The sequence below is a fragment of the Polyergus mexicanus genome, unplaced genomic scaffold (genome assembly GCF_030449975.1).
Source record: "Polyergus mexicanus isolate NDT 795.1 unplaced genomic scaffold, iyPolMexi1.0 SCAF_8, whole genome shotgun sequence".
In the NCBI taxonomy this organism is placed as follows: domain Eukaryota; kingdom Metazoa; phylum Arthropoda; class Insecta; order Hymenoptera; family Formicidae; genus Polyergus; species Polyergus mexicanus.
Window position 1 is genome coordinate 4,370,530 of NW_027223328.1, and position 15,526 is coordinate 4,386,055.

A 15,526-nucleotide genomic window follows, 5' to 3' on the forward strand; every position below is an offset into this window, starting at 1 on the left:
AATTAGGCCTATAAGAGTCAGGATCTAGCGTGTATATAGATTTTCTGTATTATAATAATAACGAAATTATAAAATGTAAATTTTTCAGTACACATTCGACTTTCTTCAGTGACAGAGAATATCTGAGAGAAATAAGAAAAAACTCAATTTGCAATTGTGTAAATTCACAATTTCTTTGTATCCGAAATATTCAGATATCCGGATGCAAAAAGATTGTGGTGAATTTACACATACAACGAGTTTTTTCACATCTCTCTTGTCTTTATATAATCTCAAAATTTATTTATTAAAATCTGAAGTATCTTGCATATTAGAAAATTATTATCAAATTTTTGATTTTATATATGGTAAGAATGGAAACTATTAAAAGAATTCTTAGTCCAATATCTGAGCCCCTGTATTGGGGTCATATCATACGACTTAAATTAACAAAAATAGTTATTATATCTTTTTAATCTTACTAGCCGCTCTTTGTAAACTTTATATAATCATCGTGATTAAAAATTAAATGCGGAATAGATAGCGCAATATGCGCCGCATAGCGGTAAACAAATGAACTAGCGATTATCGAATACTTTCTTTGGAATATTTTCGGAATGTTGCTGTAACATTACTAAAGTTATATTGTAAAATAATGTCTTTGTAATATTTCTGCAACATTAAACTACAATATGCAATATTGCAATATTGCAGCAATGTTGTTGCAAGCTTTAGTGCTGTATGGGTATAGTTTTTTGACTATAATTATAAAAAAAAAAATTTGTGACTGTTACATTCATAAAGTATGTAATATAAAATTCAAATATAAAATTTCACTGAGATGATAATTTAGATGAATAAAATATATGACACAGAAAAGCTCCAGCATAAGCATATATCTAAAGAAAATTTTATTACTCGTGGTGAGATACAGAACTAGAGCGGATATATAATATAATACAATATCTTTCCGTAAAACGGAATCCGCTATGTTGAATCCAAAGTATCGGCTTTATTCGGTACTTTCAATTCTTAACTTTCGTTCGCGAACATCTGTCATCAATCTACTATCATATTCGGTTACTACGTTTGAAGATATTTATCACACTTTCAAAATATACATCAATTTTTAATATCGAAATTTCCTAAACGCGTTTGGGTCGAATTTTTTGATTACAGAATCATTTTTCATTTCCCAATAGCGATCACTGAAAGAATAATCGAAGGGTCGAAGTTCAAGATTCCGCATTATGCCATAACTTTGAAAAGTTCGATAATTTTCTCTTATCACAGCCTGGAGAGCCACTTTTACGGCAATGCCCTCGGACTTTTCTTTGCCGGACGTGACTTTCTGGCTCTCTAAAATCAGTTTTATCTTTCGAGAATAATTTTTCGATAGAAACTTTCTCCATCACGAGTATCGTTAGCGCAATTAGAGTTCATAAATGTATCGATCCGAAACGCAAACGTCAATACTGCCAGTATGTACCATATATATAAGTATTTGAAAGATCGACGTGTAGCATCCATGGAAATTAAAATTGATAGAGATAGATACATAGAAAGAGAGAGAGCGAGAGAGGAAGAGATAGAGATAGAGATAAAGATAGATAGGGAGAGAGAGAGAGAGAGAGAGAGAGAGAGAGAGAGAGAGAAATAATAAATTAAAATTAAAAGAATGAAAAATGCTCAATTATATTAATGTAGTATTAACAATAAGTATAGCATTCTGTTTTTCAATAATGAACACATTTCAAATGCAGAATATCAAAAATATCGTCGTTCAATTTAATTTTATGTCAAATATTATTTTTTAAAAACTTTTTTGTATTATTTTTGAAGAGAATTTATAGATAAAAATGTATAAAAAATATTTATTTGAGAAATATAATAATAAAATTTAATACAATAATATTAAAAATATCTTCATTTAATTTAATTTTGTCAAATATTATCAAAAAAGATTTTTTTTGAATTGTTTTTGAAAAGAATTTATAGATAAAAATGCATAAAAAATATTTATTTAAAAAATATGATAATTAAATTTATTAATTAAAATATTTTGACAGAATTATCAAAAATTCTTATTTAAAATAATATTTAAAATTGGTTTATTAAATTTTATAATAATTTTAAGAATTTTATAATTTTTAATACAAAAAACTTTTTGTAATAAAATTTTTAACTTAATTAAGGAACACGGTAGTGTGATACGCCAAATCACGCAACATCAACGGCGAGGCACCCCGTATATCTACAGGGTGTAACAGAGCGCCCGTATCAGCAGTTTTTTCAGAAAACAACGCGTTTTCGTGAAAAATGTTTCATTCAAAAGTTGTAGAGCTCTAAGTGACGCATTATATAATAATATTAATATGACCTTGAATAGCATCGTCAAGGTCATATAAACATCACTTTAAATTTTTTAAATAGAATCCCCTATTTTTCATTACATATTTTTGTGGCTTACCTTCAGAGCTTTCCAAAATACTATAATAAAGAATTTTTTCATTAAATACTTTTCGAGTTATTTTATATTTTAATCTGACATATTTTGATATAAAAACTAAAATATTTCGTAAAATATTCAGTTTTCGATAATCTTACCGTAATATGTACAGAATAATGAGACAAATTAAATAATATAAAAAAATAATTGTTTTTAAGAGAATTATTTACAATGTATTTTATTAAACAATTTTTTTTTTGCCCTGATTGATTTGTCTCATTATTCTGTACATAAAAGTATTACGGTAAGATTATCGAAAACTGAATATTTTACGAAATATTTTATTTTTTATATCAAAATATATCAGAATAAAATATAAAATAACTCAAAAAGTACTTAATAAAAAAATACTTTATTATAGTGTTTTGGAAAACTCTCGAGGTAAGCTACAAGAATATGTAATGAAAAATAGAAGGTTCTATTTAAAAAATTCAAAGTGATTTTTATATGATGATGCTATTCAAGGTTATATTATTATTATTATATAATACGCTACTTAGAGCTTTACAACTTTTACATGAAATATTTTTTACGAAAATGCGTTGTTTCCTCAAAAAGCTGCTGATACGGACGCTCTGTTACACCTTGTATATACTGTATATACCCTGGATCAGACAGTTGAGAGTACTTTAGTATATCAGATCTGAATAACAACTGAAAGATCGAGTTCTTAATAGGCTTAATGGGTAGCTTGGGCCTTGATTATATGAGAAAAATATCTTAATTTTTGCTCTAAGTGATCTATAATCAGAAATATTACAATGCAAAATCCCATATGTGAAAATTTATGTTTAAGAAATATCCATATCATCATCAATTACATGTACATACACGTATATACATAATGTCAAATCCGTTTGCTGCTTTCGAAGGAAGATTGCGCTAGCGGCGTTCTGAGATTTGACAAATAAATAAATTTGACAAGTAAATGAAAAGTAAAAAAGGTTAACGGTAGTATTTCACGTAGCCAAATTCATGCGTATTAAGAGTATCGCGGAATAGTGCAATAAGGAAGAGGGGCACTCCGGCCAAAAACTTGGCGTTGCTAACTTTCAAAGTATATATTAAAAGCAACAAATAATAAATTTAATTTAAATCTATATTTAATTTAGAATTATATTTTATTTAATTACATCAATAACTGCAATGTAAATGTATTGAAAAATATATTAATTTTAGCATATTATTTAATTTAGCAGCCTCAAATATTTTTAATTAAAATTTTTTATTTATATTAATTTTTAATTTTTCTATTAATTTTGTATTTTATGTTTTATATGTTTTGTATTATTGAATAACTTTTTCTTTTAATATTGAAAATAAATAAATTTTATATATATAGCATAAATTTTTAGTTAGTGCAATTTTATAATATCATTACTTTTGTAAAAAATTAAAACTACTTTGTACAACTGTTTTTGGTTAAAATATTTGTATAATTTTTTAATTTTAGTTGACACATTTTTTTGATATTATTTTTGTAGGATTTTCTAAGATTCAATAGCTCACGCCTATTGCCCCCCACCAGTGATGCCAATTTCGTGACGCTGCCACAGCCACAGCGTGTGGAGGGGATAACTCACACAAGCAGAGCGTTCTACGCATTACATGTACACGGTTGACGCTTGTGTGAGTTATCCCCTCCACACGCTGTGGCTGTGGCAGCGTCTCGAAACTGGCATCACTGCCCCCCACTCTCCGCTCGTACGTTAGCGACGAGTTGCCAAATACGCATAACTAAGGAGCGCGACGCTTTGTCTCAGGAGTTTCCGTATATAAAAACGCCCAAATATAATAATAAGACAATACTTCTCGATAATTAAAAGTTTTTCTTCAATATTTTATATCAATATAAAATATTGAAGAAAAACTTTTAGAATTTTGAGAATTTTGGCGGTGCATTTAAAAAAATATTGTCTTATTATTATATTTAGGCATATCTTCTTACATATGAACGCTCCTGAGACAAAGCGTCGCGCTTCTTAGTTACGCGTATCTGGCGACTTGTCGCTAACGTACGAGCGGTGAGTGGGGGGCAATAGGCGTGAACCACGGAATCGGGCCGAAATGTGCAACTAAATCCGAGCACTGATCTAAAATATTCTTAACTAGCTGACTCGCGTCTAGGTACACGGGATACCTCGCTGCTGTCATGCGTGACTTAGACTGCGTGTGATTGTTGTTAGCGCGAGACACCACCGTGTCTCTTGATGATTAAATATTAGCGAGAATAAATAGCAGCCTCCGTGGAGCATCCTCCATCCGGTATAGCGAGATGGAAATGCGGCAAGTAGCTAGTTTCGAGGAGCTTTCTTCTAATGTTCCGCTTCCTCCGAAACCACTTATCCTCCCTTCTTCTATTCCTTGATCTGTCTCTTCTCTTTCCTCCTATTGCCGATAAAATATTTCGCTTCATTGCGTCTCGTCTAAAGTCATGAATCTTAATCGTTTTCGTAATCATTTTAGCATGTCTCAGGAAAATGAGGGAAATGGATGGATAAAGAGATAGAAAGAGATAAAAGCAGAAGGACACACGATGAAGCTAAAAATGAGTAGTAAAAAAGAATATAGCATGGACGAAAGAGACTCCCCGGAATAAACGATGTCTGTAATATCTCAAGAATATCCTCGATTATACTTCATAGCCGCCGGCGAGTCATATTCAAACTTCCCGATTATCTTCTCTGGGACACCGTGGGATTAAAAATTGCTGTTGTGGAATGCTGCTGGTTTTCTGGTTATTGTAAAAAAAAGAATCTTGTCAGAGCAAGATATATTAGTGTTAAATAAGGAATATGCTTGTATTATTATTGTATTTATATTATTATCTCTCATATGAATTTTAAGATAACATATCCTAAAGTCAAGAATAAAAGTTATAAAAATGTAGTTACCTTTTTAAATATAATATTTTTATGTATATAAGGGAAAGTAGAATAAAACCGGGTACCTTTCTGGATTTGTCTTCCTACAAAAAATCTGAGAGTAAAAAAAATTTTTGCCGACCGTTAATAACGTTTAGTGAACCTTAAGCTATAAGAAAATAAGACTGAAAAAAAATGTTTGGTTACCAAGAATAACAAGATTTTATGGAGAAGTCAAAATACCCAGTTTTGTCCTACCGGTAAGGTCAAACCGTGTACCCATTTAAAATATGCAAAGTAGCATGTAATTATAAAATCTAGATTTATTTTAATCAAAATACAATATAAAGATGTATTCTATTGACAAGAATCACAAATAAAGATATCCTCTTGTTTGTGACATTGCAGGACTTCCTTATTTAAATAACAATAATATTGTAGAGGGCTAATAGGAGCCGTGCGCAAGATAGAGGACGCAAAATAAATCTAAAGATTAAAATTAGTAATTCAATATATAAACGTTTCGGTCCATCTTCTGGCCATCTTCAGTATAGATATAAGAATGTCAAAAGTTGTCCATGACTGAAAATTAACAATGATAAACGATGTGACAATTATTACAAGAAAGTGGATAAAAACAATATAAGCAATCCAGATAAAAGATACGTCACATATAAAAGAAAAGGTCAAGAATCGTCAAATTCGGAGTTTAACCTTACGTCTATCATGCGCTCCACATCCTCAAGTGAAGCTTCCTAACGGTTCCAACCATTAGAAAAGATGCGATAACATAAGATGCATTTGATCTGGGAAAATTATTACCGCTGTTATGTGAAAAATAAACTTTAAATGAAGGAGGCACTCACCGTGAGGACGCGAAAGCACAGAACGAGACAAAATAACCGTACATGTCGATTGCTAAAACACGACTAACTGTAGACAACTGTGTTCAAGATAAAAAAAAAACAGAAGTAATAACAAAAATAAAGTCTAACAATCAAACATATTCTCCAATATCGGTAAATAAGCTTGATCAATCGTTGTTTGTGTCGCTCTGTAAATTTAAACTATTTGACTGCCTTTTTATATGTATCATTTCTGGTAACAATCGTCTAATCAAAATCGGCTCCTCATCCAAGATCTCAACATTATCCCAATCAAATTCGTGATTAGATAACCTGTGGTCAGTAATCACCGAGTGCTGTGTGGTATTTCTATTAATATGCATCTTATGCTCACAAATTCTTGTTTTCAAAAGTCTGCCGGTTTGACCTACATAAGACGCATCGCAGTCTAAACATGAGATTTTGTAAACTACGTTGTTATGTAGTTCTTTTGGTAATGCATCTTTATGCATTACCAAAAGAACCTTAATGAATTTGCTGAGTTTGTTCATTCCGGTATATGATATTTTTGTGCCTAAATCTTTTGTGGCTTTTTAAACGATTCAGAGATTAAAGGAATGTAAGGGATATTAAAATAAGATGTTTTTTCTTTGTTATTTGTATCCACGGTATTGAGCGAGAAATTATTGTTATTACTCGATGTTTTTGATATGAGAAAATGCAAACGTTCTCTCATTACCTGGAATATGAGAGGGATTGGATATCCGTTATTAAGAAGGATATTGATCAGTAGCTCTAAGTTTTTTTGTTGAGATCTCGGATGGGAAAGCGAAAAATTGTCTGTTAACCCGACGATTGTACCTTTCTTCTGACAGAGAGGGTGCTGCGACCCGAAATTGAGGTACCTCCCTGAGAACGTAAGCTTGTGATACCAATCGAACTCAATGAGACTATCTTTTATAATAATGGTGATATCTAAAAAATTTAAACGGTTGTCAACACCCTCCTCCATTGTGAATTGCAATTTCGGGTGGAAAGAGTTGAAAGTATTTAATACGAAATTCAGTTCAGAGGAGGGAACCGCTAACACGATATCGTCAACAAAGCGAAAGTAAAATGGGAGGGCAAATGGGAAGGTCGCAACTACCCTGTTCTCCAGGTCTTGTAGGACCATATCAGCAATGATAGGTGACAATGGTGAGCCCATGGGTGTGCCAAAAGTTTGTTGAAAACAAGAATTATTAAAAGAGAAAAAAGTAGAGTTGAGAATAAATCGGATCGCCCTCAAGAACTCATCTCGTGAAATACTACATTCGCTCTATATGTAACTCCATCTGCTCTCGATGCTAATCATTGCTAATTCTAACGGAACATTGGTGAAAAGAGAGACTGCATCCAATGAGATCAATTTGTACTGATCATCTACATAAATACCTCTCAATTTTTCAACTATTTGAAAGCTATCAACTACATAACTCTTCGCTTTCGGAATAGCATCGTAAATTGTATCGTGTAAAAATAAAGCGGAGTATTGATCGAGGAGACGATGACACGTAAAGAGCAATCCGGCTTGTGAATTTTTGGCAGCCCATAAGCTCTCGGTAAAACGCCATCAATACAGTTCAAACTTCTATACTTTGCACTCGATAATAATTATTATTTTTCCATCGTGCGAGCAAGCAATGGAGATCACCGATCAATTTTCTAGTAGGATCTTTTTTAATGGGTAAATATGTATTGTTGTCTTTAAATAAATCCAACATTTTGGAAGATACGTATTTTTATCCATTGCTACTGTGACATTTCCTTTATCAGCCCTCGAGAAAATGATATTCGGATTCTTTATTTAACTTTTTAACTTTAGGGACCTCTCAAAAAACGTTTTTTTTTTTAGTGGTTTCTTTTTCTGAGCGTTAGGTTTTTGTTTCCAACTGCTTTTTGTAGGGACACAAAGTCAGGATAACAGCTCTCTCTCTTTTCATTATATCAAATGTGTAAGTATCCGGTTTTGCCCCAACGTAAGGAAAGTAACTAATACGACGGTTGTATATTCTAGCGTACAAAATGTCGATCAAAACTAATATGATATACTAGTATATACAGAATGCAATGCTGCGCTTACCGAAACAAATGGTTTATATAGAAAAAGTGCACAACAACCTGATTCTTGCCTCGATATCGATCTTCTGTGGGCTAAAAACCTTGAACTTTTATTTTAAAAAAAATATCGTGTACACAGGGGTATGCTTTTCCCTTCTTAAAAAAGCATGTAAAGTCTCGAAGTTTATTGGTGTCGCTTTTCCGCGATGCTGATTGGGTCTGTCATTGCGCTTACTTCATGAGCGGCATCATTGTATATTTTGATAGTTATTTTGTGTATATATCGTTAAAAATGTTAAAAATGTTTAATGAAAAAGAATAAATGGCGCGCGCAAAGCGTTACTAGTGTCTTAAAATAATGATGGCGCCAATCTACAACTAATAACACAAGTTACCCATAGATAGCAGCATTTATTACGAAAAAATAAGGGTATCCTGTTTTACCCAACTTTCCCCTATATATGGTATATTTTATTATTATAAGAGATCTCCCTCTTTCTTAATAACTTCCAGGCACACACAATTTTGTTAAATAAATTTTTATGAAATCTAGAATTCATATTTAAATCTGTTAGTTCGAAATTATTCAACCAACAAAAATAGAAAAATTTTATGGTTTTGATAAATATGCATATTAGGTTACACCTCGCCGATGACTTTGACCTTGACATATGTTGTCAAGGACATGACCCTGAGTAACTTTTCTTTATAACTTAGCCGGCGGTCTCTTATAGTTTCTGAGATATTTAAAGTTATAATTTTACAATTTAAATAATTTTTTTATTATAAAATAAAGAAAAATAAAGGTTGTTTACATTATATTTACGTAGATCAGACATGAAAAAAGTATGTCTCTACATTTCTAGAGACGAAGATCTTTGGGTTTTTCTTTTACTTTTCACGCAAAGCGAGGTTCAACGCAAACCTATGTGTTTAGTTTTTTTATAGTGGAACCCACTGCGTTCACGCATATATTTTCCCATCCACACAACAATTGTAGGGCGGACTTCGCTTTGCTTTGTAAAGTATATACATGCACACAGTGAGTTCCGCCCCCCCCTCCCCTCCTACGGGGGGCTTCACTTCCGGAAGATACCTAACCTAACCCAAATCAAATTTTAGTTTTAAATCAGAAATAGGTTTGGGTTAGGTTATATCTTCCGCTAGTGAAGCCCCCCCGTAGGAGGAGGGGGGGAGGGGCGGAACCCACTGCGTCCATATATACTTTCTCATCCATGCAACAATTGTGGGGCGGATTGTCTCTCTGTCTCTATATTATTACCCAAATGTGAACTTTAAATATCTCAGAAACAGTAAGAGGCCGCCGGTTAAGTTATGAGGAAAAATTACTCAGGGTCATGTCCTTGACAACATATGTCAAGGTCAAGGTCATCGGTGAAGTGTAACCTAATCTGTATATTTACCGTGGTTTTAAATATTTAAATAATCTTTTCAAATAATCTTATATTATAAATTTAACAAAATTTTTAAAGATACGATTCAAAATTATTATTAATATAAAGATTTAAACGTTAAGAAATTATTAGCAGAGATGCTCGCAATAGTCATATATAGTTTTCATTTCTTCTGATGAAGCTTCAAACAAATCAAAAATCTTTGGGAAGCGAAGCGATACAGCGCATGATGCCCGGAGATTAAGTTTATCCCCGAAGAAGCAAGCCGAAACGATGAAAGATAGAAGGGATGCTGACGGCCCGCGAAAGACCGACAGCAAATGAGGGTGGAAAAAGCTTGAAGAAAGAGAGAGAGAGAGAGAGAAAGAGAAAGATGGAAGAAAACCGCCGAGAGGGATAGCAACCCTCGAACAAACGATGCCTGTAATATCTCAGGGATATCCTCGACTGGGTCGTAGCCGCGGGAGGAATCGTATTCAAACTTCCCGATTATCTTCCCCGAGATTCTCTCTCTTGGCCGTTCTCCCCTCCCATTTCCCGTCCACCCGCACTCTCGTATTTTTTCTTCCACCACCATTACTATCACCATACCCTCACTAACGCGGCCGCCACCGCACTCGCTCGCGCACGCGAGAACCACTCGTGATAAATGCGGCCCGATAAAGGCACACTCGTCATTCGTTCCGATGAATCGATCGTTCTCGTGAGATCCGTTTCCTTCTCTTCTTTCCCGTTTTTTTTTTTTTTTTTTGACGAATCGTCTTTGCCACCGCCGTGAAATGGAATCGAGCGCGATCGGATCCCGAGGGCGGAGAAAAAAACAAACGCGGCGAGGTGATATCGCGAAACGATTGTCACCTGGTGACAAAGGCGCATAACGGGAAAGGATTATTTATCGCGTCACGGCTGTTCTTTCCTCCCCGCGTCAAGCAAGAGGAATGACTTACGACGATCGGCAACAACGATTTCACCGTGAAATGATCGTTTCCTTCGTGTGAACGCGACACTGTCAATTACATCGAAAAAAGTGCAAATGTAAAATCATCGTATTTTATTTACGAATGATGTGGTGTCATTTTATAAAGTGACAATTTTGAGAATTACTAGCTGTCTTAGAACAGGATTGTCATTATATGATTGGGAATAAAAGAAAGAAATGGCATATGTTCCAATGTATTTGGGCATTTATTTATCTACCTATGGAACATTGACATATATGTATTATAGATCTAAAGTCTAAAGCATTGGTATATATCACACGTATCGAACGTAGAAAAATGAAGGTGCGCGTAAAAGAAGGTGGAAGAGGATGGATAAAGAATTGCCGGATAATATACGAAGGAGCAAAGTGTTAATCGTTACCTTCAAACAAATCGATAACTGTCAAAAAAGTTTTATTCTCCCGTATTATGATACAGAAGTTCGCATTTCCTCGACGCATAATAATAAGAAAAAGATAGATAAATCTGGTAAACAGAGCGAGATGCGAAATTTCCGCCGTGGCTGTTTCGCGCTTGCAAACGATCTTCCGGATAAACGTGATTACTTCCGACGCCGATCGCGCTCGTCGTATCTTATTACGCCGCCTCGTGCATACGCAAACAATGAAACTTTTTATAATCCAAGTTACGATGTATGATACGAAAGAACGATGCGAAAGCCTCCGGATAACTATAAGCTCGAGTTCCCAAGTTTCTCTTCCCCCTCTCCTCCCACCCACCCTTCCCGAATAGAAAATCGAGAGACTTTGTCGACGAAATCGAAGCTACAATAAAAGAGATTCTCGATCGTCTCTCGTTCCAAGCGACGATCAGTGATAGTCGTTGAAACGATACGCGAAATCCGCCACAGATAACAGAATCAATTTCCGCGGGATTAGAAACCGAGCGGCGATTCGTTCATTGGATTAGCCTTTTTGTTGGCTCGTTTGAGACCTGAATAGCGAGATCACCGCGACTGTCGTCAGCGGGGACCAACGAGCGGCATTAAAGGCGATAGACGGGAAACGTCCGATTGTTAAGATAAAGATCGGGGTAATTAATCGCGGGTTACGACGCCGACTAATTACGCCGGGATGTTTTGAACCAGTTCGGAATACATGTCAGTTATACGATTGTATAGTTGATATGTATATATATATATATATATTTTTTTTTTCTTTTTACGAATGCACTTTAAAAGACTGAAATTTTTGATTGTCGGTATTTTTCTGAACAAAATGTGTACGAAATGCATAACAGTAAAATATTCCTATAAAAAAAATACAAATAGTGTCGTGTGCTTACATATTGTTGTATATCAATGAATATTTATATCAATGAATAATTATGTCTTTAACGAATAAAATTATTTTATTAATTCTTTATTATTAATCTTTAATATTTATAAAAAAAACGTCAAAGTAAATAATTTTCGTAATGATAAGATGTATAGTAACAAAGAAATTTTTATGTAGAGCTCTTGTATTTGACTTTTAAAAAATAATGTGTAAAGTGTAAAAGTATTTTTATATATCACATTTCTCAAGAGTAAAATGACGCGAATAAGTGCTAAAAGATTAATAAAAAAGCAGAGCATAATCGGAAACGCAAACTCGATGCATTCACACACTCATATTTAAATGTAATATTTTTGTTTTATTTGGTTCGTCTACAAACAGCCGCGTATTGTGTGCGTTACCCAAATTCTCCTCAGACGCGCAGGAAATTGCTTGGTCGGAAATAGCCACCGGATGCGGCGTTGTCCGGCTGAAAGCACCGCAGGAAAATCGTTTTAATTGGCGCCGCGGAAAGCCGGAAAATTGGCCCATACGATCGTCTAGACGGCTAATTTGAATAACATGATAACGTCCGGCTGCATTTTCACTGGGTGCGTTGGATTATCGAGAGAGAACTGCGAAAAAGAAATCATACTTGCGTATGCAGCTTTAGTTAGAAGTAACATCTCTAATAAATTGTGTTAAATTAAACTGCTCAATATTTAAAAATAAAAGGTTGTGATAAATTTTTCTTCTGGATTATAATGAAAATGCCGACAATGAGATATGATTATCAAAGACATTTTAAAAATTTTCTAAGTTAATCTAATCAATGATTTATTTTTGTCTCTCCGCGATTTATTAAAAGTTGCGAAATTTAAAGTAAAACAACCAGAATCGTATTTTCATTATGTATACAAACTAACAAGTAGCATACTGTTTGAGATCGAATTTACGATCGTAACATCAAATAATCTTTCATTGTCATTACTTTAACAATGCAAACAATATCGAATTGCATTAAAACGACATTCCATATTATTACGTGTAGAGCATTATTTTCAATCACAATGTTACACGTCACAGTGTAGATTAATAAACATGACATCGCATTAAATTTCATAATTTTCGTCGAACAACATTTTATTCGACTATAATGTTTCCTGCAACATCATAGTATTGCAAAGCACCTTTCAGTCTTCCACTTTTATTTCTATCATCTGTCGTTTCTCAGTGTTTCTGTGTTTTATTATATTCTCTATCAGCGCATCAATGTCTACAGTCGGAGACGAAATGAAATACAGCGGAAAATAAGCATTAACTCGATCATAAAGACTTTGGCAAAGAAAAACAACAAAGATAATACAAAGTTGAAGCAGTAGAGATACAAATAGTGGAGATACAGCCCGTATTACTTTCATCAAATAAACCAAAATTTGTTTCGAAATTTAAGAGAGCAAATAAATTTAGAAACTGAAATATAAAACGAATAAACTTCAATGTGTTCTTCTTTACGTATATATAAAAATATAAAAATGTATGAAAAGTATATATAAAAGAATGAGTCATGGATGAGAAACTACAATGTGCAATGCACTACAGTCCGAATTGGTTAAATTTTTCACACGGAAATGGAAACTTATCAAAACAATATTTAATTGTATCACATTTAATCGCGTTATATTGGATTTCACAGTTCATTTAATTTCACAATTTCATTTATACAATTTTTGTTATAATTTTAGTATTATACCATCGCAAAGTTTTGCATTTAAAGTTCAACTATATTAAAATTTAAATTTGCGATTATTTTTCTCTTAACAGACGGGTATTAAAAATTAAAATAATGAGAAAAAATTAAAATTTAAATAGAAAGATAAATTAATAGTATGAAAAAATAAAGTAAAAAAAAAATTTAGAATAACTCATTTTTTCATTTGCAAAATTTTTGTAGGACACGCTTGATAAACATGTCTTAATCAGCGGCGAGTTGAAGACAATGCCTGAAACGTTTCTCTCGGGAAGCGCCGAGCGATCACGAGTAACATAGAGCTGGATCAACAAAATTGAGAGGGCATGGTATGTTCTTTGGAATTGCTTGTTATGCTGCCGATGTCTCTGTACACGCTGCTGGGAGAAGCAGCATTGTTCGTTATTACAGCATAGATGAGACTGAACTTTGAGGTCTCGAGACGATTGACGGTTACTACGGAGACTAAAAGCGTATCGTAACCGTACAGGAGAAGCAGAACTAGAGCATCAGGAAGTAAAACTCTGGATGAGGACGTGCCGTACGAGCACGTTTACACGCTGCAGGACATTCTCTGCAAATGTAGTCGATTAACATTATACTTCTTCTTCTTCTTCTTCTCTGATATGGCTGGGAGACTTTTCGAAAGGAATTGTCTATACACCATTAACTAGGTATAGGTATTAGATAGGTTAATATATGATAAACTAATATAGGTATTGGATAGAATAATATATGATAAACCAATATAGGCATTATATAGGATAATGTGTGAAAATCTCTTTTTGGGTCATATGGGAGGATGGGACCCGAGCGGAATCGAACCTGGAATCTTTCGATTACCAGCCTGCGACTCTACGCCCGGCGCCATGCATCGCCCCCGAATATTAACATTATACGGTTAGAAAACTTAGAAAAAAAACTAGTGGAGATGTTTCAACTATATATGCTTTCTATATACAGCGTGTCCCAGAATTAGATCCAGATTAGTGTCAAAACGACTCATTTGCCCGCGGACACGGGTTTATTAACAAAATTGGATTGTTTTGGTGTCCTTTATCATCACCTAAAGTTAGTCGGTTTAATTCTGGGCGATTTAACCTCACATAAGATTGATGTTAATTTCTTATCCTTATCTAATTTTAGACAACGCAACAATTCAAAAGCTTCGTTGTATTCACATTAAATTTATAACGTTTGTTAAAAAAAAAAAAAAAAAAAAAATTATAATTATATATCATATAATTATTATAAAATAAATTATATTAATAAATTATAATATATAATATATATATTATAATATATATATATATATATATATATGTATATATATATATATATATATATATATATATATATATATTATTAATAAATTATTAATATAATTATAAAATAAATATAATTATATATCATATCATTATTGTTCTTTATTTTATATAATAGAATTATCTATTAAATTAATTTTTTTAGATATAAATATGCAGGGTTGGGAAGTAACGCGTTACTTGTAACGCCGTTACCGTTACAGTTACTTTTTTTCAGTAACTGTAACGGTAATGACGTTACAAATTTTATTTGTAACGGAAAAAGTAATTTCGTTACATTTTTCGGTAACGAGTAACGAATTTAACAGTTACTTTTATCGTTACTTTTTTCAAATTTTTTGATTTATTTAAGATATTATTCTTGCTATTGTGCGTGATAAAATTTTTATCTTAACCGTAAAGCCGTAAGCAAATCGACCAATTAGCATTCTTATTATGTTGTAAAAATGCTTGAATAGTACTCTGCGTTGATACCACTGCTT

The 15,526-nt window shown here is 33.1% G+C and overlaps 1 protein-coding gene and 1 pseudogene across 1 annotated transcript in view; both read right to left on the reverse strand.

Moving 5' to 3' along the window:
• The window catches only part of Mp (collagen XV/XVIII-type protein multiplexin), a 335,627-nt gene that overhangs the window by 255,855 nt on the left and 64,246 nt on the right, over positions 1-15,526 (reverse strand). The window lies entirely within an intron of this gene.
• LOC138935768 (uncharacterized) overlaps positions 6,386-15,526 on the reverse strand; it is a 23,597-nt pseudogene continuing 14,456 nt past the window's right edge.